The sequence below is a fragment of the Symphalangus syndactylus genome, chromosome 18 (genome assembly GCF_028878055.3).
Source record: "Symphalangus syndactylus isolate Jambi chromosome 18, NHGRI_mSymSyn1-v2.1_pri, whole genome shotgun sequence".
Taxonomy (NCBI): Eukaryota; Metazoa; Chordata; class Mammalia; order Primates; family Hylobatidae; genus Symphalangus; species Symphalangus syndactylus.
This window is the reverse complement of record NC_072440.2, coordinates 42,133,203-42,160,977: the sequence shown is the minus strand read 5'-3', so window position 1 is coordinate 42,160,977 and position 27,775 is coordinate 42,133,203. Positions and strand designations below refer to the sequence as shown.

General features: G+C 38.8%; 1 protein-coding gene across 1 annotated transcript in view; it reads left to right on the top strand.

Annotated features, from left to right (window-relative positions):
* The window catches only part of LOC129467455 (atherin-like), a 254,344-nt gene extending 239,940 nt beyond the window's left edge, over positions 1-14,404 (top strand). Inside the window, exon 4 of the mRNA XM_055251996.2 lies at positions 13,606-14,404. The gene's annotated coding sequence lies outside the window, so the exon portion shown is untranslated. The remainder of the gene's footprint in view (positions 1-13,605) is intronic.
* Positions 14,405-27,775: the final 13,371 nt, after the last annotated feature.

Genomic DNA, 27,775 nt, shown 5'->3' with positions numbered 1-27,775 from the left:
GTAGACAAGCACGGTGAGTATGATAATGTTAGGGAGAAGCAAAGAGTATAAAGTGCCCACAGCCTTCTTTAGTGTTAAGGGATTTAGAAAAGACTCCCTGGAGTAGGTAATGTCTAGGTTGAATTTTGGAGAATGAAAATGACATATTCAGCCAGGCGCGGTGGCTCACGCCTGTAATCCCAGCACTTTGGGAGGCTGAGGCAGGCGGATCCTGAGGTCAGGAGATCGAGACCATCCTGGCTAACATAGTGAAACCCCATCTCTACTAAAAATACAAAAAATCAGCCGGGCATGGTGGCAGGTGCCTGTAGTCCCAGCTACTCGGGAGGCTGAGGCAGGAGAATGGCGTGAACCCGGAGGTGGAGCTTGCAGTGAGCCGAGATAGTGCCACTGCACTCCAGCCTGGGCGACAGAGAGAGACTCCGTCTCAAAAAAAGAAAAAAAGAAAATGACATATTCAAGTCAGGAGTGGGGAAGTGAGCCAAGGGCATTCTAGGCAGAGAGAATAGCAAGAACAAAGACATGGAGGCAAAGCCCCAAGCTTGGAGTGTGCAGGAAATAAAGCATAGCTTTTCTTTATTTGGGGCAGAGAATGAAAGGAAATGGTGAGGTGTGAGGTGGATAAGGTCCACCGAGGCCAGAGGAGGGAGTCTTTGTCTGCCTTATGGAAGACCTTTGACTCTATGCCAAAGACCATGGGGAACCACTGTAAAGGGTGAGTGGGAGCAAACGTGACCAACTTTGCATTTTAGAAGAGTCTCTCTAACTAGATGGTTTTGAGGCTAACAAACCAGAGACAAGAAGGGAAACGTGAAGCCATGTGTGGCTGGACCAAGCCGGTAGTGGCAGAGTTGGAGGGGAGAGAATTCACAAATACACTTAGAAAGTAAAGTTGGCCCATCTGGGGATGGTGGTTCTACAGGGGTCTGAGGGAGAAAGGGGTCACACATGATCATCAAAGAGAAGCTAAGATGTAGGAGAGAGAATTAATGAGGGAGCAAACTCCAAAGCAGACTGGATGTGCTGACTCAGGACCAAGGCAAAGAGGTTTGCCTTGCACCGAGAGTCAGTATTGCCTTCAGGAGCTAGCCTTTCCCTTCTCTGTCCTGGGCTTTGGTCTTTAGATATTCGGTGGGCTCTGATGTCTAACTCTGCTTGCCCGCAGAAGCCCACAAATTCTCTACTCTTGGTAAACTCTGATCTGCTTTCTTATAACCACAGTTTAGTTGTTCTGTTTGACTTCAGAGTACACAAGGGGGAGATGTGAGTCAAAGTTTCTGGGATGTTTTAATGTTAGTTCTCTATGATTCTGGCTTCTTGGAGGGAGATCTGGTCAGGGTAGGATGAGGAAGAATTGGCAGAAGATGGGAGAACCTCTTGCCTATAGTCTTGTAGCTATGTGGAGCCAGAGAGCAGGTAACAAATTATGTCACTGAGCACATGCTGAGTGATGTATGGGAGAAGTAGGTCTAAATAGTCATCAGAGCAAGCTGGGTCTGAAGTGGGTATGGGGACTTGTGGTGCTGGATCTGGGGCTCTGAAAACTATGGAAGACATGGGCCCCCAGCCCAGAATAGGTACGTTGAAGTGGGCAAATACAGGATGCCATAGGCCGGTAGAAGGCTTTGCTATGTCCCTGCAATGTAATGCATATGTAGCGAAGATCTTTTGATAGGTCTAAGATAGCAAGAACACATAGGAAACTTGCCCGAATTTGGAGTTTTCCAGGGATAGTGTGAATGGCCAGTGAGTGTGTCATCACTGGAATTCTTCCTCACAGTCTGGATGATCTTCTACTGGGGGTTATTGAAGAGGGCTCCAGGCAGCAAGGTGGATGGTGAGACTGGGTGACATTTCAGTCTTCACCACTCAGAGGTGCTCTTATTCTGTGATGCTCTAGGCATAGCTCAGGGTGTGGCCCTAGCAGGATCCCTGACTGCTGTTTGACTCAGATCAGGGTTGTCACATGAGACTGGCAATAGAAATGTGGACTTGGTTTTTTCTTATAATTTGGGAGAAGGAATTACATTGACTGAAGTAAACTTAAGCTCCCTTTAATCGATATTAGTCTAAGAGGGAAATAAAATGTTTTAGGTTTGGAGTTACACATTCTGAAAGGGCTCTTTTAACATTTTCTAGAAATAAAGATTTTTCAGCCCTTCTGCTGTGGAGGAATTTCTTGAACAGCATTTACCAGAAGTGGAGATTTTAGTAAATGCCTATGTTTAAGGAACATTAGTGGGCTTTATTGCAATTTCATAAAGTTAATGAGTTCATTGTGTAGGTAGTTAGAGGATTTAAGTTTTCCAAAATGTCTCTGAGCTCCTGGGAAATTGCTCAGCTAACTTATTGATTGCATGAGGGTGCTTAAGCATTAATCTCCTTAGTCATCTGTGTGTGTGCGTGTGTGTTTGTCCGTGTGTGTGTGAACAAGAAAATCTTTAGAAACTCACCTTATCCCATTAATTGAGATAGTCTGACAAATGTGAATAATACATTGAACTACTTGTAATGAGACTGGTAGTTAATCTAGAAGAATTATACATATGGTAATATTTAGAAAAAAGAAACAAACACAAAATATGCCCTTTGCTTAAAGGCAACAAAAGAAGCATAAGCAAAGTGTACTGAAAACTGTAGAGTCCAGTACTTATTTGGGAAAAGAATGTTTTATAGCTAAGCTTAGGACACATTTTCCTTTTGGTTAACTTGGCACAGAACAGTCCTATCTCCAAGTGTTATTTAGTGTGTGTTCTTTCAAGATATCACTATATTAAGCAAGATGAACATATTACAATTTTATATTGGCTTTAGTTCCTGTCCTCAAGATATAGTATTTTCTTACTAGACCGATGGGACTGCCATTGTTGTACTCAGAGTGTTTGGCAGAGATGTAGAGATCTGTGCTTTCCAGTGAATTTGCATAATAAAACTCTCATTGAATTATGGTTCAATGAAGGGGAAAGTACAAGCCTAATTTGATTTGACATTTATGTACTGAACCTTTCTGAAATACGTCTCATCTGTGTTGCCAATTCCTATTTTCACACAAACGTGGTCTGACCTATTCCTGAGTACAGAGGTGGAGTTGGGATATACTTTTCTTTAAAATAAAACAAGAAAAAAAGAGTTTTTTTCCCCATAAGCTTAACAATTGTGTACTGTTGAGCTACTCTTTACATCTTCTGTTTTGGATTGTCAGAACTAGTCGCTATTGTTAGATGTTAGGTTGGTTGTCATTGAAAAGAAAGGACTTTCATCTTTCTGTGGACCCACCTACAAACAGGAGTTCTGCTTCTTTAGGGTGTACAGGTACAATTATGCAGCAATCTGAATGCTTGCCCTCAGCTTACACATCATTTTTCTCCATATACTTGAGCTGGCTAGAATAAGCAAATATCTGTCATTCATCGAAGGCCCTGTTATAATTTGAATGTGTCTCCTTGAAAATTCAGATGTTGAAACTTAATGGCCAGTGTGATAATACTAAGAGATGGGGCCTTTAAGTGATGATTAGGCCATGTGGGATCCTTCTTTTAATGGGATTAAGCCCTTATAAAAGAGGCTTCACAGTGTTCAGCTCTTTCACTCTTCTACCTTCTACTGTGTGATGACACAGCATTCAACCCCTCAGGAGGATGCTGCAACGAGACATCTTGGAGGCAGAGAGCATCCCTCACCAGACAGCCACACGTGCTGACAACTCATCTTGGACTCCCAGCCTCCAGAACTGGGAGATAATAAATTTCTGCTCTTTACAAATTACCCAGTCAGTGGTATTTTGTTAGAGTGGCACAAATGGACTAAGACAAACCCATTCTTACTTAGCCTCCTCAACATTTGAGTGGACAGCTCAACCTGGAAATATACACCAGTAAGAAGTCCTTAAATGGGTCTCACAAGTATTTGTAGATGTTTTCTCTTGTGTTTGCCCATTTTATTCTTGTGACAGAGAAAATTTCAACATGAGCACATGTTTATTGGGTCTGATCAGTTTGACTGATTTACCTGATTAGTTAGCATTTTTACACAACTAATTGATCTCTTTAACTATGAAAATTTGGTTTCCTAATATAAAATACACAACAGTAAGTGCTGATTCTCCTCATCTTTGAGCTCATTCAGAATTGTTGAGTGTTGAGTATTCATGTGGGAGGCAGATTTTAGAGATCATATTTATAAGATATTAGAGTTAGTAATGTAATATCCTAGGCCCTTAAAACCCCATTATCAAGATCTTCTTTTCATCTACTTTACAGATGAGTATAATTTATTTTATCCATACTGAACACATCCTGAAAGATAATTAAAAATTTTCAGTGTTGTACTTTGGTTTCCAGTTCTGTATGTTAAGCTTAGAAATTGCCACTCTGTCCTAACAACAAGTAAAATTCCAAAAGGACTGAAAAATCAATTCTTCTGTAAGAGAAGTGAGAACACTCGGCAAACCACTGCCCCATGACTGAAGAGACAGACAGGTGAATACAGGGGCTCATGGCTTATCTGAGCAGACTCATCAGTTGAAATCACTTTGGGAGCCAGTGCTAGGGTAGGAAAACCTTGACTGTAACTGACAAATTGCTGGAGGCTTAATGTGGACAACTCTCAGAGTTAAAAACTCCAGGGGGACCCAGTTATAGGTGGCCTCTCACACTTTTGTGAGTTTTAGTTCCAGGAGCTCAACCAGATTTTCAAGTAAATATTGAAGAAAAATCCCTTCATGCTTCCAGTGGCAGCAGTAAGTGGGGTAGGGCAGCGGGGAGTGAGGTTGGTGGGGGAGGTGGGGGGAGGTGGAGGGGTGGGAGGGAGGAACCAGTTTGAAACACACCAGAGCACTCTGTTCTTCTTGACAGGATCTGTTCTCAGGGGAAACTACTACCAGAATCTAACCTGCTGGGGTTTTATCAGAGCCCAGCTGACCTGGAGGGAAAGCAAACATCCAACTGCAGCCCCTTCTCGCCATCTTATCCCACTAAGCAGGGACTGAGAAGCATTTGCGAAGTTAACAGTCTAGACACAGAGGCTCAGTGAAAGACTATACCTTACCACCACATTGCTAAAGGGCTATTTACGGCAATTTATTTTACCCGTGACATCATGTCCAGCTATCAAACATGACAAAGGTAACTAAAAGGCAAAAAACACAAATAAGAGACAGAGTAAGAACCAGTCATGGCAGGGATGTTGGAATTATCAGACCAGGAATTTAAGATAACTATAAATAATATGCTAAGAGCTTGGATGGATAAAGTAGACACCATGCAAGGACAGATGGGCAATGTGACCAGAGAGATGATAATCCTAAGAAAGAACCAAAAATAAATGCTAGAGATAAAAAACATCATAAAAGAAATAAAGAATGCCTTTGATGGGCTTATTGGTAAACTGGACACAGCTGAGGAGAGAACCTCTAAGCTTAAGGATATCTCAGTAGAAACCCCCTACACTGAAAAAGAGAAAAAAGACTAAGGAAACAAACAAACAAAACAGAACAGTACATCCAAGGACTATGGGACAACTACAAAAGGTGTAAATGCATGTAATGGGAACACCAGAAGGAGAACAGAGAGAGAAAGGAAGCGAAGAAATATTTGAAATAATAATGATGGGGAATTTCTCCAAATTGATGTAAGACACCAAACCACAAATCTAGGAAGGTTAGAAAACACCAAGCAGGACAAATGAAAACAAAAATACAAACAAATTATATGTAAGCATATGATATTCAAACTTCAGAAAACCAAAGATTTAAAAAAAATCCTGAAAGAAGCTAAAGGGAAAAAAAAATCTTACCTATAGAGGAGAAAACATAAGGATTATGTTTGAATTCTCAGAAACCATAACAAGAGAGTGAAGTGAAACATTTAAAGTGTTGAGAGAAAGAAAACCACCAATCTAGAATTCTATTCTCTCTAAAATTATCCTTCAAAGTGAAGAAGCAATAAAGACTTTCTCAAACAAAGATTGAGGAAGTTTGTTTTCAGTAAACTTACCTTGTCAGAAACGTTAAAAGAAATTTTTTAGAGAGAAGAAAAATAATATAGGTTAGAAACACAGATTTTCATAAAGAGCATTGAAGAAGGAATAAGTGAAGGTAAAATAAAAACTTGCCTTATTATTTTCCCTAATTTAAGTGGTCTCACAGATCAAAGTAATAGCAACAATGTAATCAACTGTATATTTTTATGTATACATCCTATGTATGTACATATGTTTATATATAAGCAAAATGAGTGAGAGCAATGATACAAAAATAGGAAGGATTAGAATTATTTTGTTATTAAAAGGTACTACTACTACCTGTAAAGTGGTATAGTGTTATATAAAAGTAGATTTTGATTAGTAGTAAATGGGTACTTCTTAACTCCTGTTTTTAGTGGTTGCTCTAAAAAAAAGAGATGTAATTGATATGCTAAGAAAGGAGAGAAAATGGAATCATATTAAATGCCCAATTAAAACTACATAAGATAGAAATAGAATGAAAAACAATAGGAACAAAGAATAAGAGCAACCAATAGGAAACAGTAAGAAATATGGGACATATTAATCCAACTATATTAATAGTCATTTTGAGCATGAATGATCTAAATGTATCAATAAAAAGATTGTCAAAGTGAATAAAAAACAAGACAACAATATTTTGTCTAAAAGAAACCCACCTAAATATAAAGATTACATGCAAATGGTGGAGAAAAATATACCATGCTAACACTAACCAGAAGAAAGCAGGAGTTGCTATATTAATTTCAGACAGAGCAGAGCAGGCTTCAAAGCAAGGAAATTACCAGGAATAAAAAGAGGCATTACATAATGATAAACAGATCTATTCTCCAAGAACATGTAACAATACTTAATGTGTATGTGGCTAACAACAGAGTATCAAACCATATGAGACAAAAACAGATACAAAGTTCATATACAAAATTTAATCACTTTTCTATATACCAGCAATTAACAAGTGACATTTGAAATTAAAAACAATATTATTTACATGAGCACTGCCCCAAATGAAATACATATGTATTTCTTCTTCTGTTTTCTTTGTTAAGAAAACTGGGAGGGATCCCAGTTATCACATTGCTGATTAGCATATCTTCAGTTGTAGTATTTTTTAAAAATTTTTATTTATTTTTTGAGACGGAGTTTCACTCTTGTTGCCCAGGCTGGAGTACAATGGCACGATCTCGGCTGACCACAACCTCTGCCTCCTGGGTTCAAGCAATTCTCCTGCCTCAGCCTCCTGAGTAGCTGGGATTACAGGCATGCGCCACCATGCCCGGCTAATTTTGTATTTTTAGTAGAGACAGGGTTCCTCCATGTTGGTCAGGCTGGTCTTGAACTCCCGACCTCAAGTGATCTGCCTACCTCGGCCTCCCAAAGTGCTGGGATTACAGGTGTGAGCCACCTTGCCTGGCCTTAAGTGGTAGTATTATCTGATATTAGAGACATTAGAGACCTGACATTTCTTTATCCATTCTCTCAATTTATCATTGAAAAGCATAACATGAAGCAAAATGTTAGGCTGACTTTGATGAGATTCCAAGGTCTGGCGTTGAACTCGAAGAATAACAATAATCAGAATTGGAAACAGATTTGAGAGGGAACATTAAAAAAGTGAGAATAATTCAGCCAGAAAAGAGCTAGTAAGGACACTCATAATAGTGTTATATACATGAAAAACGATTTCACCTCTGCAAATGGTTCTGAGTAATCATAGCAATGCTAAAATTGTATTCAGTCTATAAAGTTTGCATGGGCCCCTTCCTCAGGTGTTTGACTCTCTTAAGAGAGTTTTCTATGCTTTCCATCACTCTAAATGAAACCTCACCTTTCAGCCTCATCCTTTGATCTTTTTTTCTGGAAAGGCAAGAGGCCCGGAGAACCTGGGACATAACACCAGGACAGCTCACAATTGAGTTCACAGCTATTGTTACATTTCTGTGTTCTCTTGGACTTCTGTCTGCCACATGACCATCTTGATGTCCTTTGTAAATTCTGCCCCTAGTGCTAGCTGCCTTAACTCCATGTTTCCCAGTGCTGAATTCTGAAGAATGGAATTTGATTGGCTCAGGTTATCTTTTCCCACCAGGCCAAAGATCTAAGTCTGACCTATGGATGGGTTGCCATATTTTTTTAAAGAAACACATTCTTGATCAATTTCACTGTGGCTTGGCGCAAGGCTGAGGTCACATGGTACAAATGTAGTCATTTAGTCAAAAGGCTGTGGGTAGGCAGTTTTTCTCAGGAAGGGGATTTGGATGGCAGGTCTTATAAATCTAACCGCAGCTCAGAGAGAACGTCTCAAGGTCACACAGTTATGAATGGTAGGAGGGGCTCTTGTTTCCACTCTAGGGCTTTTTCTTTTCTACCTCAATGCTTCTACTGAAATAAAGTGGGATAGGTTAAAATTCTTCTCTTGGTTTTCCAGGAGATGAAAAAGAGGCTTTCTTATATGTAAACATTTTTCAGATGTTGCTTACTCCACAAAATGAAATGTCAGGGCAAAAATACTCAAAATGCTCATCTATACAGTATAGTATGAAAAAATATGCTAGCTAAAAACTGTTTATTTGGGTCTCCTACTAGTGTATTTTTCCCCCGCTTCTCATACTGCAATGCAGTGGGGTTAGAATTCACAGAGGGAGACTTGGCTAAGTGAGCCAGGAGAGGAAGAAGATGACAGATTTTTTTTTAAATTTTGGATCTCTAAGGAGTTGGTGTCAGAAAATTGGGTTGCCTTGATGATGGTTCATAAATCGGTCTGAGGAACATCATGTTCTAAGAATGGCATAGATGCCAGAGAAGGTAGCTGCGTTGCTTCTTAGACACACTATTCTTGCAGTTTGATAATGCTACTGGCTGCTACAAGTTCTGTAGATGGAGAAATGGGAACCTAGTTCAACATAAAAGATGCATTGTGTGCATATGTGAGAGAGAAAGAGGGAGAGAGAGAGAGAGAGCACTGGAGGCCCGGATATTTTCTGGCCATTGGAAAATACACAGATTTTCTATCAGTCATTTGTGAAAAACGATTTTATGTCTTCATTGTTATGCTTCAGATATGCCCCAGTTTTGTGTAAAACAAATATTCTTATGAATTACTATAATAATTGCTGTGATCTAGTGAATCCTGCTATAATTTGGTAAATGTGTGCTATGTTCCAGACCTCTGACACCTTATAAAACAAACAAACAAAAAAACAGATGAGTTGGTCCCTTCCCATTTTACAAATTAGAAAGCTGAGGATCAAAATGTTAAATAACTTGTCTACCTATGCAACAAGTGATGGAAGAAGATGGCATTCAAATCTGTCTGTCTGAAGCTAAAACTTATGTCTCTGAGCCAGGCCCTGCATCCTACCTGCATTCCACTCTGGGTGTGGGACTTAAGGCTGGTCTTCTGGGTGGGCATGGAGGTTAAATGTTAATGTAGAAGAATTTGAGAGATTTTGAAAGACTACCCCTCCCTACCAAACACACATTGAAAACTATGTCCCTATCACCTGCAAGTGAATAAATTATGTCATTAGAGACTTTAGTCCATTGGGTTTATAAGTCTTCCTTGTCTTCTAGAATGTCCCACAAAATCTCTCACACAAAAGCCCCTCTCCTTCCTCTGTGGTTCCGCAGTCCTTTGCGTGGCCTTCTTTTATAATGCTGATCTCACAACCAGTAAGACTGTTATTTATGCATCTTTTCTCCTTTGAGTACAATTTTTTTTTTTTAAGAGGAGGGACACTTGTCTTAATACTCCCATGTCTACATTTTGCTCTGCAGTTAGAAGAAACTACTGAAATGTATCACTTAATGGCTGTGTGTAAGAGGTGTTTGGTTCACAAAAGTAGAAAATACTTTTCTCCAGGGGACCCTGCTGGAAGGGGAAGCTGAGCAAGGCAGAGAGGGTAGAGGAGGTGTCGTAGGGGCATTATGAATGAGTTTCTATGAGAAAATGTCCTCTCTAGTTATGTTTGTGTAAAATCTCATTTATTTTTCCATTCTGAACCTGACATTTCTGGTGTTCAAGTTAATCATTCTCTGTTAACTATATTGTTCTTTGAAGATAATATTTATCAAGTAGCCCATTCATAATTATAAATTGAGCTTCCTGTAATCCAAAGGGGATAAAAATAAAAGGAAGAAAGAGGAGGGAAAAGAAGAAAGACAGGAGGGAAGGAAGACGAGGTAGGGGAGGGAAGAAGGGAAAGTTTGGAGGAAAGAATGGAAGGAGGGCAGGAGGGAGGGAAGAAGGGGAAAAGGAAGGATTGACTTTAGATCTCAAAGATGAACTGGTTTAGCCTCCTTTTTCTTCAAAAGTGACTTGAAGACATTTTATATTTCCTCAGATCACATGAGGCCAGACACTCTTGGATTCTATTAGATTCTAGTTTCATGCTATCAGATACGAGAGGAAATGGCACAAATCAGTTCTTCCATATCACCACTTGACCAATTCTCTGATGAGAGAAATGAGGGGACTAAGTTTTTGCAGGAAGATCCTGAACACTTGATGAGGAGGAGGATGCTTTGGTTCTTTTCAAAGGAGCACTGAAGAGGATTTCTCCCCTACTAGGGCCATGGAGAGCAAATTTCTATATCCTGGGATATGGGCAGGGGAACAGAAGACAAGGTAGACACACTGGGTTTAATTTGACTCTGTTTTAAGAGTAAGGCATTGGGAGAGTGTTGTTTTAACAGACCACATGTCATTCTTAGGTATTCTCCTTGCCTTTTTCCAGGTGCTAAATGTCAACCCTTTTTTCTCTAAGATATTTATGATGGTATCACCTCATGGCATTAGTTCAAGTCCTTGTTTTCAGGGTTATATATGACCTCAAGCTACTTCAGAGCCCTGGCAATTTCTCAAGAATTGTCTCACTCTTCTTTCTAAAGATGGGATACTTGACTTTGGGGGGATTGTTATGGTGTGTGTGTGTTTGTATATTTTCAACATGGATGAATAGCCTTGGCAATGTCTTACTTTATGTGCATTTTTGGCAATTGTGACTAGGGTTTATTTATATCTATGTATTTTTTTTTTCTTTCCCGAGGATGACGCTGTGTTTCAGAGGAATTCATAAGCAGAATTGAATTTGTTTTAGTTAACTGCTTATTTGATTGGAATATTGTCGACTTAACAAAATAGTGGAAAGAGCATTGGGCTGAAGTGAGAAGATTTGAGTTCTAGTCCAAGATCTGTTACTAACCAGCTCTTTGACTCTGAGAAGTCATTTGACTTGAATTATAGTCTTTTTCTTATATGGGAAAGGTGGAGTATACTCAGAGTCTCTCCTAAGTGCTAAGATTCTGTGATTCTATGAAATCAGACCATCAGAGAGGAATACTGCAGTGTTTTCCTGCATGGGTTGTAAATGGTAAGTAGAAGGTTAAAATGTGCTGTCAGATTACTTCTGTAGGATTATGTTTATGCTTTACTTTAGAGATTTTTCAGGAATTTGATAGAGAGAAATTTTGGGATGTGCCTCAATTTATTGGAGTCTGCTCCTGATTATCCACGGCTATTTGTAATAATTTGAGCTCAGAATTCTGTGGAAATTTTTTATGAGTAAATATATTTGATATAGGTATATAGATATAGAAGTTACAGATAAGTAGGAAGTTATTTGTATAAATCAGATTGTATGTGTGGAGGAAACGGTGGCAGGAGAGAAAGAAAGAAAAAGAGAAAACACTAGTTTATATATGTAGATTATCTAAGGGAAGAGCATTAGCTTAAAAATATGTTGAGCATAAGATGGGAGCTTAGATGGTAGCTGATGAAAAGTTATCTGTAATGTAAGTTACAGCCATCTGTCAAGATATGAACTGAGAGAACAGAGCAGATGGATGGGAATGAATGCATAAGAAGACACAATTCTCACCCTAGGTGAAGGTCTAACAGGGTAGATTGATATTTCAGGCTTCTAGTAATCACTTTGTTAATAAACGAACCATACCATTTCCAAACTTTGAGCAAGACACCCAAGACAGAACAGCTTCACAGACAACTCTAATCTCATTTATCATCCTTGCCATTTGCTGATGAGTCCGGAAATTTGTCCGACCTATTTTGTTATGCCTGGGAAGGTATGGTTTCTTTATCAACATCAAAATAATAGGAAGCCAGCCAAGAGTTTGTTCACCTTTCTTCAGGAAAAGAGAGTTTGAGAGGGAGATATTTTATAACCATTTTAAAGAGACAAGGGCCTCTGACTATGTTTCTTAATTTGTCCTCAAATAACCTTGTCTACTATACAATCAAGTTTAGAAAACTTATTTAAGGTTATGAGATTCAAGGAGAATTAAAGGAATGAAAGCTATCTGTTTGAGAAATCATTAGATCTTTAAGCAAACAATTGTATTCAATGGAAAGTGGAGATGATCTTTCATTTAGTTGGAAAATCAAATTATAAAGATCATTCACTACAGGAAGGCAGCTGCAATAAACATCAAACTGATTCAACTGCAGGGATGTAGGGTAGGTAGAAATCCTTCGAAAATTTGATTTCACTTCTTTCTTATGTTCCATGTAGTCTTTAGCTGTAAACACAACTGGATACATTTTTGTAATTGTTACATATCCTATAATAGTATAGAACTGGGACATAAATGGACTATTTGGCTATCTTCTTGATAGAATTGGTTTAATAAGTTTATAAGAAGCTCTAAATATATAACTCAATTCATTAAGTATTACTTAGGAGAGAGTGATAAGAACTGTAAAAATAAGGAGAAATTTGAATTTAACTTGAAGGTGACCTTTATGATATTCTAGGATGGATAGTAAAGTTGCCAATGTAACATCTGAAGAAATTCAAAGTTATAATAATAAAAGCTATTTTTTTAGTCCAGATACTGTGTCTAGTATGCCATAGACATAATATTGTTTAGAAGAAGAGGAATCTACATTATGAAGTAGAATTAGTAGGTGAAGCCTCTGCTTAAGGCAGAGAAGCTTAGATTTGAGATTCGAAGGAACATTGTAGGGTAGATCTCAACAGGGATTTGAGAAGTAGCATTCTGGAGTGGGCTATAGAATAAGCCAAGACCTGCAGGCAAGAAAGAAAAGAAGATAAAATATATGTGTGGGAGAAAAGGGGCCCTGGCAGTGACAGAGTGGGAGGAAGGTAGGTACCTAAGATGAGTACAATTTGTCAGGCTAAGGATTTGCTGTTAAATCTAATTCAAAATGATTTTACGGTATAAAATACCATCTTGTTAGTGACAGACCTTTTGTTCCTCCTTTCTTTTGCTATTTAACTGTTCATCATGAAAAATATATGAGAGAAAACAAAGAATAATAAAACAAAAGATTCTGCTTGTGGATATGTCAATCAGTAGAGAAAGAACAGATGACAACTCTAAAAACTCTATTCAGAAATTCATAGTTATTATTTTGGGAGCTCTTTTCTTGACAATCAACACAAAGGCTGCTGTTTTCTTATTTTCCTTCATAGCATTGCCCAGTAGACTAGCATTCCCTCAGTCAGGTTGTATAACTTTTCAGTCACATATTTTGTTTTGTTCTGTCTTATTTCTACCAGGCATTAAACATTGTATTCAGGATGTTTATGTTTTTTTTTTTCTGGTTATATTTTTTCTTTCCAGAGAAAAAAGAAAGAAGGAGAGCAAAATGACTTAAAGACATTTCCAAGAAAAAAAGAGGAGAGAAGTCACTGAAATGGAAAAATAAACATATTATATAACTATTTATTGCACTATGCAATAAAAACATCTTCAGCAACAGCCACACAAGTGCGGGTGGAGGGTCTGCTTTGAAGAGAGAAAAAAGGCTGCTGCAGAAAAAACAAACCTCAATGCATAATTGGAGCTTTTGTTCTTTCTGGATTGTTTTGTGAAGAACATGCTGCCAAAAAAACATTTTTCTTCTGTAACCGCTTGTTTTGAAACTCCATTCTTTTTTATTTCAAGGATGTTTATTATCTACTCATTTCTTCTTATTTATTTTTGAATCATATACCCCAATGTCTAGATGACTGGGACCACTAGGTTTCATATTTCCCAGATGAGATTAGTTATACAGTTCATTTTGCAGGTTTATTCAGAGCATTTCAATGACATTTCACCTACAGTTCACCTATATTTAGTCCTAAGAAATTGAAGGTGTTTCTTGATAGTTTTCCTGCTCCATCTTCTTCCAGGGGATTGATTTGGCTTCTTATGTTTTTGTATTTGGTTGCTCATTAGAGATAAGCCTGATTATTTGGCATTGTGCATTTCTCTGTTTAAAAAGGGAAAATACAACATGTTATTAATTATTATGATATAATAAAAAATGGAGAGAAGGCAAAAGATTTTCATCCTGACACTTTGAGTCATTTTAAGAATTTTCAGCTTGCTTTGTCATTTGTTCCTTTAAACTCAAGAGATTTGGTTTCTGACTTTGAATAATCTTCATCGCACTGCATGCTGATTCACAGGTCTCCAGTAAGACAACTTGAAAAACTAAAAAAAGTATTGAGTGGCATCATCTGTGAATATAATGTCCCAATCATACACAAATTGCCTTTTAAAAAGAAAAGCCATTTCAAATGTATATGAGAATCATGTAACAAAAATATTAATATTTTAGCTCTGTGCTCATTTCAACTTATGGAAAACACCTCATTCCCCCCCCCCATTATTACTTAGTTCTAAAGCTAGATATATAAAATTTTAGGATGAAACCAGATTGAGCAAATTCTGCATCCTTGAAAATACATGAACACTGCAAATAATGATACAAATTCTCAGCATTACAATTTGTTTCTAGTTAATAATAACCTGAACTGAAAATTAAAATAGCAATATAGATAATAAAAATAGGGACAATGTAGTGCTTTTTCTCTAATCAGTTTAACTGAATAATGCATAGATTCAGTATCCAGATGGAATATCATCAACAAAATGGCAAAGTTACCAGGCTTCAGGGCACAATAGGACTTAATTGTTTCTGGATATGAAGCTCCTGATAGCATCGTAAGAACTTTTAACCAGCATTTTGCTTATTGCAGTGGAAATTTAACTGTACTGTATATGTATATATCACTAAAAATAAGATGAAAAAAAGATGAGATGGCATATACAGAATCGATAGCCCTCAGACATTTGAATGCAGGATGCAGCTGCTTTCTTGCAGAAGAATATGTGGTGGTATGATTTATGGTCCCCCATTCCTAACAGTTTCTTCTATTAGCCTGTTATTGATAGTCGAAATGCAGTACATTAATTAAGATGGTTTTGAACACAGGTAATAGAAAGTCCAACTCAAATTATTTTAAATGTATTGTCCCGTATAGAAAGTGCAGCAGTACGGATAGCCATTAATGTTGGTTGATTCAAAGGTTAACTGTGTGATCAAGACCAGGTTAACACCATCATTCTGTTCTGCTTTTCTGAGTCCACTTGGTTTTGGCCTGTCTCATCAATGATCTAAGATGACTTTTTGGGGGGATGCTGGCCTTTGGAACCCAGCCATCTGGGGAAAACCACCAGGTGGGTGTGGGAAAACCCAGGCTGCATGGAAAGGCTACATGTAGGTGTTCAAACCAACAGCTTCAGTAAGTTTTAGTTGATAGCCAGCATCAACCACCAGAGTGAATGAGCTTTCTACTAAGTCCAACTCCCAGCCTTGGAGTCTCCCAGTTGAGGTCTCAGATATTGTAGAGAAGAGGCAAGGCATCCCTCCTATGCTCTGCTGAATTCTTGACTCACAGACACTCTAAGAGATGATAAATAATTGCTCTTTTCAGCCCGCTGAGTTTTGGGCTGATTTATTATACAGCAATAGATAACTATTGCTATTGCTATATGTTTCATTGTTCATTTGCAGTGTGTAGAGGGGAGAGAGGAAGAGAGAATGAAACTATGATAAACCATTCTCCACTATGAAATTAGTCTTTTTTTTTTCCTTTTTATTATTATTATTATACTTTAAGTTTTAGGGTACATGTGCACAATGTGCAGGTTTCTTACATATGTATCCATGTGCCATGTTGGTGTGCTGCACCCATTAACTCGTCATTTAGCATTAGGTATATCTCCCAATGCTGTCCCTCCCCCCTCCCCCCACCCCACAACAGTCCGTGGAGTGTGATGTTCCCCTTCCTGTGTCCACGTGTTCTCATTGTTCAATTCCCACCTATGAGTGAGAACATGTGGTGTTTGGTATTTTGTCCTTGTGATAGTTTACTGAGAATGATGGTTTCCAGTTTCATCCATGTCCCTACAAAGGACATGAGCTCATCATTTTTTATGGCTGCATAGTATTCCACGGTGTATATGTGCCACATTTTCTTAATCCAGTCTATCGTTGATGGACATTTGGGTTGGTTCCAAGTCTTTGCTATTGTGAATAGTGCCGCAATAAACATACGTGTGCATGTGTCTTTATAGCAGCATGATTTATAGTCCTTTGGGTATATACCCAGTAATGGGATGGCTGGGTCAAATGGTATTTCTAGTTCTAGATCCCTGGGGAATCGCCACACTGACTTCCACAATGGTTGAACTAGTTTATAGTCCCACCAACAGTGTAAAATTGTTCCTATTTCTCCACATCCTCTCCAGCACCTGATGTTTCCTGACTTTTTAATGATGGCCATTCTAACTGGTGTGAGATGGTATCTCATTGTGGTTTTGATTTGCATTTCTCTGATGGCCAGTGATGATGAGCATTTTTTCATGTTTTTTTGGCTGCATAAATGTCTTCTTTTGAGAAGTGTCTGTTCATGTCCTTCCCCCACTTTTTGATGGGGTTGTTTGTTTTTTTCTTGTAAATTTGTTTGAGTTCATTGTAGATTCTGGATATTAGCCCTTTGTCAGATAGGTAGGTTGCGAAAATTTTCTCCCATTTTGTAGGTTGCCTGTTCACTCTGATGGTAGTTTCTTTTGCTGCAGAGAAGCTCTTGAGTTTAATTAGATCCCATTTGTCAATTTTGGCTTTTGTTGCCATTGCTTTTGGTGTTTTAGACATGAAGTCCTTGCCCATGCCTATGTCCTGAATGGAATTGCCTAGGTTTTCTTCTAGGGTTTTTATGGTTTTAGGTCTAACATGTAAGTCTTTAATCCATCTTGAATTCATTTTTGTACAAGGTGTAAGGAAGGGATCCAGTTTCAGCCTTCTACATATGGCTAGCCAGTTTTCCCAGCACCATTTATTAAATAGGGAATCCTTTTCCCATTGCTTGTTTTTGTCAGGTTTGTCAAAGATTAGATAGTTGTAGATATGTGGCATTATTTCTGAGGGCTCTGTTCTGATCCATTGATCTATGTCTTTGTTGTGGTACCAGTACCATGCTGTTTTGGTTACTGTAGCCTTGTAGTACAGTTTGAAGTCAGGTAGCGTGATGCCTCCAGCTTTGTTCTTTTGCCTTAGGATTGACTTGGCAATGCAGGCTCTTTTTTGGTTCCATATGAACTTTAAAGTAGTTTTTTCCAATTCTGTGAAGAAAGTCATTGGTAGCTTGATGGGGATGGCATTGAATGTATAAATTACCTTGGGCAGTATGGCCATTTTCACGATATTGATTCTTCCAACCCATGAGCATGGAATGTTCTTCCATTTGTTTGTATCCTCTTTGATTTCATTGAGCAGTGGTTTGTAGTTCTCCTTGAAGAGGTCCTTCACATCCCTTGTAAGTTGGATTCCTAGGTATTTTATTCTCTTTGAAGCAATTGTGAATGGGAGTTCACTCATGATTTGGCTCTCTGTTTGTCTGTGATCGGTGTACAAGAATGCTTGTGATTTTTGTACATTGATTTTGTATCCTGAGACTTTGCTAAAGTTGCTTATCAGCTTAAGGAGATTTTGGGCTGAGACAATGGGGTTTTCTAGATATACAATCATGTCATCTGCAAACAGGGACAATTTGACTTCTTCTTTTCCTAATTGAATACCCTTTATTTCCTTCTCCTGCCTGATTGTCCTGGCCAGAACTTCCAGCACTATGTTGAATAGGAGTGGTGAGAGAGGGCATCCCTGTCTTGTGCCAGTTTTCAAAGGGAATGCTTCCAGTTTTTGCCCATTCAGTATGATATTGGCTGTGGGTTTGTCATAGATAGCTCTTATTATTTTGAGATACATCCCATCAATACCTAATTTATTGAGAGTTTTTAGCATGAAGCATTGTTGAATTTTGTCAAAGGCCTTTTCTGCATCTATTGAGATAATCATGTGGTTTTTGTCTTTGGTTCTGTTTATATGCTGGATTACATTTATTGATTTGCATATGTTGAACCAGCCTTGCATCCCAGGAATGAAGCCCACTTGATCATGGTGGATAAGCTTTTTGATGTGCTGCTGGATTTGGTTTGCCAGTATTTTATTGAGGATTTTTGCATCAATGTTCATCAAGGATATTGGTCTGAAATTCTCTTTTTTGGTTGTGTCTCTGCCAGGCTTTGTTATCAGGATGATGCTGGCCTCATAAAATGTGTTAGGGAGGATTCCCTCTTTTTCTATTGATTGGAATAGTTTCAGAAGGAATGGTACCAGTTCCTCCTTGTACCTCTGGTAGAATTCGGCTGTGAATCCGTCAGGTCCTGGACTGTTTTTGGTTGGTAAGCTATTGATTATTGCCACAATTTCAGAGCCTGTTATTGGTCTATTCAGAGATTCAACTTCTTCCTGGTTTAGTCTTGGGAGGGTGTATGTGTTGAGGAATTTATCCATTTCTTCTAGATTTTCTAGTTTATTTGCATAGAGGTGTTTGGAATATTCTCTGATGATAGATTGCATTTCTGTGGGATCGGTGGTGATATCCCCTTTATCATTTTTTACTGCATCTATTTGATTCTTCTCTCTTTTCTTCTTTATTAGTCTTGCTAGCGGTCTATCAATTTTGTTGATCTTTTCAAAAAACCAGCTCCTGGATTCATTAATTTTTTGAAGGGTCTCTATTTCCTCCAGTTCTGCTCTGATTTTAGTTATTTCTTGCCTTCTGCTAGCCTTTGAATGTGTTTGCTCTTGATTTTCTAGTTCTTTTAATTGGGATGTTAGGGTCTCAATTTTGGATCTTTCCTGCTTTCTCTTGTGGGCATTTAGTGCTATAAATTTCCCTCTACACACTGCTTTGAATGTGTCCCAGAGTTTCTGGTATGTTGTGTCTTTGTTCTCGTTGGTTTCAAAGAACATCTTTATTTCTGCCTTCATTTCGTTATGTACCCAGTAGTCATTCAGGAGCAGGTTGCTCAGTTTCCATGTAGCTGAGCGGTTTTGAGTGAGTTTCTTGATCCTGAGTTCTAGTTTGATTGCACTGTGGTCTGAGAGACAGTTTGTTATAATTTCTGTTCTTTTACATTTGCTGAGAAGAGCTTTACTTCCAACTATGTGGTTAATTTTGGAATAGGTGTGGTGTGGTGCTGAAAAAATGTATATTCTGTTGATTTGGGGTGGAGAGTTCTGTAGATGTCTATTAGGTCCTCTTGGTGCAGAGCTGAGTTCAATTCCTGGGTATGCTTATTAACTTTCTGTCTCGTTGATCTGTCTAATGTTGACAGTGGGGTGTTAAAATCTCCCATTATTATTGTGTGGGAATTTAAGTCTCTTTGTAGGTCACTGATGACTTGCTTTATGAATCTGGGTGCTCCTGTGTTGGGTGCATATATATTTAGGATAGTTAGCTCTTCTTGTTGAATTGATCCCTTTACCATTTTGTAATGGCCTTCTTTGTCTCTTTTGATCTTTGTTGGCTTAAAATCTATTTTATCAGAGACTAAGATTGCAACCCCTGCCTTTTTTTGTTTTCCATTTGCTTGATAGATCTTCCTCCATCCCTTTGTTTTGAGTCTATGTGTGTCTCTGCACGTGAGATGGGTTTCCTGAATACAGCACACTGATAGGTCTTGACTCATTATCAAATTTGCCAGTCTGTGTCTTTTAATTGGAGCATTTAGCCCATTTACACTGAAAGTTACTATTGTTATGTGTGAATTTGATCCTGTCATTTTGATGTTAGTTGGTTATTTTGCTCGTTAGTTGATGCAGTTTCTTTCTAGCCTCGATGGTCTTTACAATTTAGCATGTTTTTTTGGTGGCTGGTACCGGTTGTTCTTTTCCATGTTTAGTGCTTCCTTCAGGAGCTCTTTTAGGGCAGGCCTGGTGGTGACAAAATCACTCATCATTGCTTGTCTGTAAAGTATTTTATTTCTCCTTCACTTATGAAGCTTAGTTTGGCTGGATATGAGATTCTGGGTTGAAAATTCTTTTCTTTAAGAATGTTGAATATCGGCCCCCACTCTCTTCTGGCTTGTAGAGTTTCTGCCGAGAGATCAGCTGTTAGTCTGATGGGCTTCCCTTTGTGGGTAACCCGACTTTTCTCTCTGGCTGCCCTTAACATTTTTTCCTTCATTTCAACTTTGGTGAATCTGATAATTATGTGTCTTGGAGTTGCTCTTCTCAAGGAGTATCTTTGTGGCGTTCTCTGTATTTCCTGAATCTGAATGTTGGCCTGCCTTGCTAGATTGGGGAAGTTCTCCTGGATAATACCTTGCGGAGTGTTTTCCAACTTGGTTCCATTCTCCCCGTCACTTTCAGGTACACCAATCAGACGTAGGTTTGGTCTTTTCACATAGTCCCATATTTCTTGGAGGCTTTGTTCATTTCTTTTTATTCTTTTCTCTAAACTTCTCTTCTCACTTCATTTCATTCATTTCATCTTCCATCGCTGATACCCTTTCTTCCAGTTGATTGCATCGGCTACCGAGGCTTCTGCAATCTTCAGGTAGTTCTCGATACTTGGCTTTCAGCTCCTTCAGCTCCTTTAAGCCCTTCTCTGCATTGGTTATCTTAGTTATATATTCATCTATTTTTTTTTTCAAAGTTTTTAACTTCTTTGCCATTGGTTTGAATTTCCTCCCATAGCTCGGAGTAGCTTGATTGTCTGAAGCCTTCTCTCAACTCATCAAAGTAATTCTCCGTCCAGCTTTGTTCCATTGCTGGTGAGGAACTGCATTCCTTTGGAGGAGGAGAGGTGCTCTGCTTTTTAGAATTTCCAGTTTTTCTGCTCTGTTTTTTCCCCATCTTTGTGGTTTTATCTACTTTTGGTCTTTGATGATAGTGATGTACAGATGGGTTTTTGGTGTGGACGTCCTTTCTGTTTGTTAGTTTTCCTTCTACCAGACAGGCCCCTCAGCTGCAGGTCTGCTGGAGTTTGCCAGAGGTCCACTCCAGACCCTGTTTTGCTGGGTGTCAGCAGCGGTGGCTGCAGAACAGCAGATTTTCGTGGACCGCAAATTCAGCTGTCTGATAGTTCCTCTGGAAGTTTTGTCTCAGAGGAGTACCTGGCCGAGTGAGGTGTCAGTCTGTCCCTACTGGGGGATGCCTCCCAGTTATGCTGCTCGGCGGTCAGGGACCCACTTTAGGAGGCAGTCTGCCCATTCTCAGATCTCCAGCTGCGTGCTGGGAGAACCAGTACTCTCTTCAAAGCTGTCAGACAGGGACATTTAAGACTGCAGAGGTTCCTGCTATCTTTTTGTTTGTCTGTGCCCTGCCCCCAGAGGTGGAGCCTACAGAGGCAGGCAGGCCTCCTTGAGCTGTGATGGGCTCCACCCAGTTTGAGCTTCCTGGCTGCTTTGTTTACCTAAGCAAGCCTGGGCAATGGCAGCACCCCTCCCCCAGCCTCGCTGCCGCCTTGCAGTTTGATCTCAGACTGCTCTGCTAGCAATCAGCAAGACTCCGTGGGCATAGGACCCTCTGAGCCAGGTGCGGGACACAATCTCCTGGTGTGCCGTTTTCCAAGCCCATTGGGAAAGCGCAGTATTAGAGTGGGAGTGACCCGATTTTCCAGGTGCCGTCTGTTACCCCTTTCTTTGACTAGGAAAGGGAACTCCCTGACCCCTTGTGCTTCCCGAGTGAGGCAATGCCTTGCCCTGCTTTGGCTCATGCACGGTGCGCTACACCGACTGTCCTGCACCCACTATTTGGCACTCCCTAGTGAGATGAACCTGGTACCTCAGATGGAAATGCAGAAATCACCCATCTTCTGAGTCACTCACGCTGGGAGCTGTAGACTGGAGCTGTTCCTATTCGGCTATCTTGGCTCCACCCTTGCCGAAATTACAGTCTTTCTGTTCTGTCTGATTGAGTCAACTTGGTCTTATACCCTCTCCTAGACCAGTAGCAGTTATCAGGGAAAGCTGTGCATTGGTTGGTTTGGAATATTTGAGGTCTCTCTCTTGAAGCTGGGAATGGAGCCAGCTTCCTTGGCATCACAAGCTATTTAGGGGTTAGTTACATACTTGAACCAAATATAGTTAAAAAGGAGAAAGAGGAAATGAAAGGTGAGTTAGCTGAAAATGCCCACTACATACAAATAGAAAAGGGTTTACAAATGTTAAAGTACCCTGATGATTTTGCTCCATTACTGTATGATAAAAATTTAATGACAGAAAACTTTTAGTATTGAAGCATAAATCAATATTTATAGAGTAGGTTTTGTGTAGAGGCACTGTGGCAATTTCAAGGAGTTCATGATTAGTTAAACATGAATCTTGCTCTCCAAGAGCTATATACTAGAGTTGGAAAACAAAAAAGTGAAAGCAAAATACACATTAAGTTACAGGGTAGTTTAGAAAAGAGAGGACTCACTTCAACTTAAGACAATCAGGGGAGGCTTTTTGGAGAAGGTGGCCTTTGTCCTGACAGAATGAGTCAAATTTGGAGTTATGGAGAATGATAGGAAAGGGATTCTAAGCAGAAGGAAGAGCACATGCAGAAACGTGGAAACAGGAAATGTATAAAGTCTGAGAATAGCACAGACAAATTAGAACATGTAAGTGGGGCCTTATATTGACTTCTTATAGTGCTTTCATCATTAGAGAAACTTGTATGGTATTAGTGCAGGAAAGGGAAAAAAAAGATCTAATGAACAAATAACCAAACAAATTAACCAATCAAAAAAACAGAAGCACTCTTAGAAACATTCCCATATATATGTGGAAACTTCGTATATAATAGAGGACATTAAATTTCAGAGGAGAAAAGGACTATTCAATCAAGAGTGCTGAAACAGTTATCCAAAGTGATGGAAAAGGATACAATTAGGTCTCCATCTCATCTCATACACAAAAACAAATTTCAGGTGGTTTAAAGACCTAAGTGTGAAACACAAACTATGAAACTTTAGAAGAAATATTGAAGCATCTCTGGATGATATCAGAACAGAGACAGATTTTTTAAAGACGTCACAACAAACTAAAAGAAAACACTGATAAATTTGGCTACTTTTATAAACTTCTAAATGAGAGTAGACATCACAAGTAAACAGACACTGAAAAGCCAAAATGCAAACCACAGATGGGAGAATACATGTGCAAAGCATATAACTAAGAGTTGGTTTTCAGAATGTGAAAAGAAACTTTAAAGCCATTGTAGAAAACGTAGTCAACTCAAGTGAAAAATAAAAAAATCCCCAAGATGGGCAGTTCACAGAGGAATAAACTGAAATAGCCAATTAACATTTGAAGAGCGACCTCACTAGTAAACATAAAGGCAAATTAAAGCAATGAGATTTATTTTATACTTATGGAATTGGAAAAAAAAACATCTGATGACTCTATGTATAGGTGAAAAGTACGGCAAAAAGGAACTCTTACACATTGTGGACAGGAGTATAATGATCAAGAACTACTGAGAACTGCAATTTGGCAATTGTTAGTAAAGCTCAAGATGTACATTCCACATCACATCTGGAAATTCCCCTCCTATATAGTTGTCTCTGAGCCTGGCTCAGACATGTCCACTAGAAGAGTTGAACGAAGATGTTCATTGCAATGCCATTTATAGTAGTATGATTGGCCTCCATATCTATCCATAAAGAAATACATACATTATGATCTAGTTATATAATAAAATGCAACAGAGCAATTTAAGTGACTGTACTAGATCTACATGTGTTAAATTGGACAAATCTCAAAAATATACTATTGATTGAAAATATCAGTTGTGTGCTCACAATATATTAAGTTTTAAACTTGATACCTCAACAATATTATATATTGCATATGTGTTAGGTACGGCCACCAAAACAAGCATGGAATTATACACACTAACCCCAAGATGATGGTTACCTCTAGGACTGAAGGAAGGAAAGAGCGGAGTATGTCTTCGTATGTGTATAAAAAGTCTGAAGTAATTGTGACAAAATATTTGTATCTAGTAAATCTGAACATTGGGCACACAGATCTGTTATATTTTCCATATATATTTTTCTATGTTTGAAATACTTTAAAGTGAAAACACATTAAAAAGAATAAAAAGGGAAGTATTTAGATATGCCTTTCCCCTGTCCAAATGGCTATAGATGTACTGAGAAATTCTTTCAGTATAGGTCATTTAAAACTACAAAAGAAGTTCAAAATATATATAGTTGAGACTGTAAGAAATGAATGAACTTGAATAGAGATAGTTGGCAAAACCTAAAACTGGCATTTCCCCTGGGCCATCAGCCAGACTTTTATAACCTAGAGCTTGAGTTATAAAAGGCTACAAGGGTTATAGAAAGCCAACACTGGATCCACAAAAGGTGGAAACTTGTATAACAGACCCTTACATAAAGGTAGGGTTCCTCAGACAACATCACCACAAATGAATGGTCCAGATATAAACCTGCCCAACAGATGGAATGAGGATTTATGTCTGTCACAGAACTCTCTCAAGTTTAGAAAGAAGGGCAGGAGCCAGACCATTGAAGTCTGATGTGACAACTGACTAACAATATATTCATACAGATTTTCTTGGGGGAAAAAAGCAAAAGGAAAAAGAAAAACAGATGGTATGGCACTCCCCTAGAAGGAAAGACTTGGGTAGAAGTAGGCATGAAGACACGTGAGTAGGGCAGGATATGAGATTGAAAGGAGAGGAGAGAGCCAGGAAAGCATGCCACCTCCTTTCTCATGTTTCATATGGCCATCTCTCTCACTTGTAAGGGCCAGGACAAGAGGCAGAAGTGATGTTCAACCGGAAGAGAATGAAAATAGTGCCTTTGTTACTGATCCCCCTCTAATCCTGCCATAGATTCTTAACTTAATCTCTGCTTTTTTTCCCCACCTTCCTAAAGCCTACACATCTTCGTAAAGTCTAGCTTAGACTCACTTTCCCCATGAAGACTTCTCAAACGACTCTTCTTTGAATGCTATAATCTGTATTAAACTTGAGCATAGGTCATCTTATTTTACAACTTATCATTACTTGATTTGTGTTTTTCTTGTTTTCCCATTTGGATTACAAGTTGTTTTGCAGTCATACATATCTTATGGAATACCTAACACAGTGTTAAACATTAACAAATTCTTACTAATTGCTAGAAGGATTATAGTTTCAACAACAAGTGGCAAATCTGAGGGGAGGATTTACCTGTAGAAAGTGTGGCCATTCATAGTCTCTGATAAAACAGACTTTAAACCAACAAAGATCAAAAGAGACAAAGAAGACCATTACATAATGGTAAAGGGATCAATTCAACAAGAAGAGCTAACTATCCTAAATATATATGCACCCAACACAGGAGCACCCAGATTCATAAAGCAAGTCCTCAGTGACCTACAAAGAGACTTAGACTCCCCCACAATAATAATGGGAGACCTTAACACCCCACTGTCAACATTAGACAGATCAACGAGACAGAAAGTTAACAAGGATACCCAGGAATTGAACTCAGCTCTGCACCAAGCGGACCTAATAGACATCTACAGAACTCTCCACCCCAAATCAACAGAATATACATTTTTTTCTGCACCACGCCACACCTATTCCAAAATTGACCACATAGTTGGAAGTAAAGCTCTCCTCAGCAAATGTAAAAGAACAGAAATTATAACAAACTGTCTCTCAGACCACAGTGCAATCAAACTAGAACTCAGGATTAAGAAACTCACTCAAAACCACTCAACTACATGGAAACTGAACAACCTGCTCCTGAGTGACTACTGGGTACATAACAAAATGAAGGCAGAAATAAAGATGTTCTTTGAAACCAACGAGAACAAAGACACAACATACCAGAATCTCTGGGACACATTCAAAGCAGTGTGTAGAGGGAAATTTGTAGCACTAAATGCCCGCAAGAGAAAGCAGGAAAGATCCAAAATTGACACCCTAACATCACAATAAAAGAACTGGAAAAGCAAGAGCAAACACATTCAAAAGCTAGCAGAAGGCAAGAAATAACTAAAATCAGAGCAGAACTGGAGGAAATAGAGACACAAAAAACCCTTCAAAAAGTTAATGAATCCAGGAGCTGGTTTTTTGAAAAGATCAACAAAATTGATAGACCACTAGCAAGACTAATAAAGAAGAAAAGAGGGAAGAATCAAATAGATGCAATAAAAAATGATAAAGGGGATATCACCACCGATCCCACAGAAATACAAACTACCATTAGAGAATACTCCAAACACCTCTATGCAAATAAACTAGAAAATCTAGAAGAAATGGATAAATTCCTCGACACATACACCCTCCCAAGACTAAACCAGGAAGAAGTTGAATCTCTGAATAGACCAATAACAGGCTCTGAAATTGTGGCAATAATTAATAGCTTACCAACCAAAAAGAGTCCAGGCCCAGATGGATTCACAGCCGAATTCTACCAGAGGTACAAGGAGGAACTGGTACCATTCCTTCTGAAACTATTCCAATCAATAGAAAAAGAGGGAATCTTCCCTAACTCATTTTATGAGGCCAGCGTCATCCTGATATCAAAGCCGGGCAGAGACACAACCAAAAAAGAGAATTTCAGACCAATATCCTTGATGAACATTGATGCAAAAATCCTCAATAAAATACTGGCAAACCAAATCCAGCAGCACATCAAAAAGCTTATCCACCATGATCAAGTGGGCTTCATTCCTGGGATGCAAGGCTGGTTCAACATATGCAAATCAATAAATGTAATCCAGCATATAAACAGAACCAAAGACAAAAACCACATGATTATCTCAATAGATGCAGAAAAGGCCTTTGACAAAATTCATCAACCCTTCATGCTAAAAACTCTCAATAAATTAGGTATTGATGGGATGTATCTCAAAATAATAAGAGCTATCTATGACAAACCCACAGCCAATATCATACTGAATGGGCAAAAACTGGAAGCATTCCCTCTGAAAACTGGCACAAGACAGGGATGCCCTCTCTCACCACTCCTATTCAACATAGTGCTGGAAGTTCTGGCCAGGGCAATCAGGCAGGAGAAGGAAATAAAGGGTATTCAATTAGGAAAAGAAGAAGTCAAATTGTCCCTGTTTGCAGATGACATGATTGTATATCTAGAAAACCCCATTGTCTCAGCCCAAAATCTCCTTAAGCTGATAAGCAACTTTAGCAAAGTCTCAGGATACAAAATCAATGTACAAAAATCACAAGCATTCTTATACACCGATCACAGACAAACAGAGAGCCAAATCATGAGTGAACTCCCATTCACAATTGCTTCAAAGAGAATAAAATACCTAGGAATCCAACTTACAAGGGATGTGAAGGACCTCTTCAAGGAGAACTACAAACCACTGCTCAATGAAATCAAAGAGGATACAAACAAATGGAAGAACATTCCATGCTCATGGGTTGGAAGAATCAATATCGTGAAAATGGCCATACTGCCCAAGGTAATTTATACATTCAATGCCATCCCCATCAAGCTACCAATGACTTTCTTCACAGAATTGGAAAAAACTACTTTAAAGTTCATATGGAACCAAAAAAGAGCCTGCATTGCCAAGTCAATCCTAAGGCAAAAGAACAAAGCTGGAGGCATCATGCTACCTGACTTCAAACTAT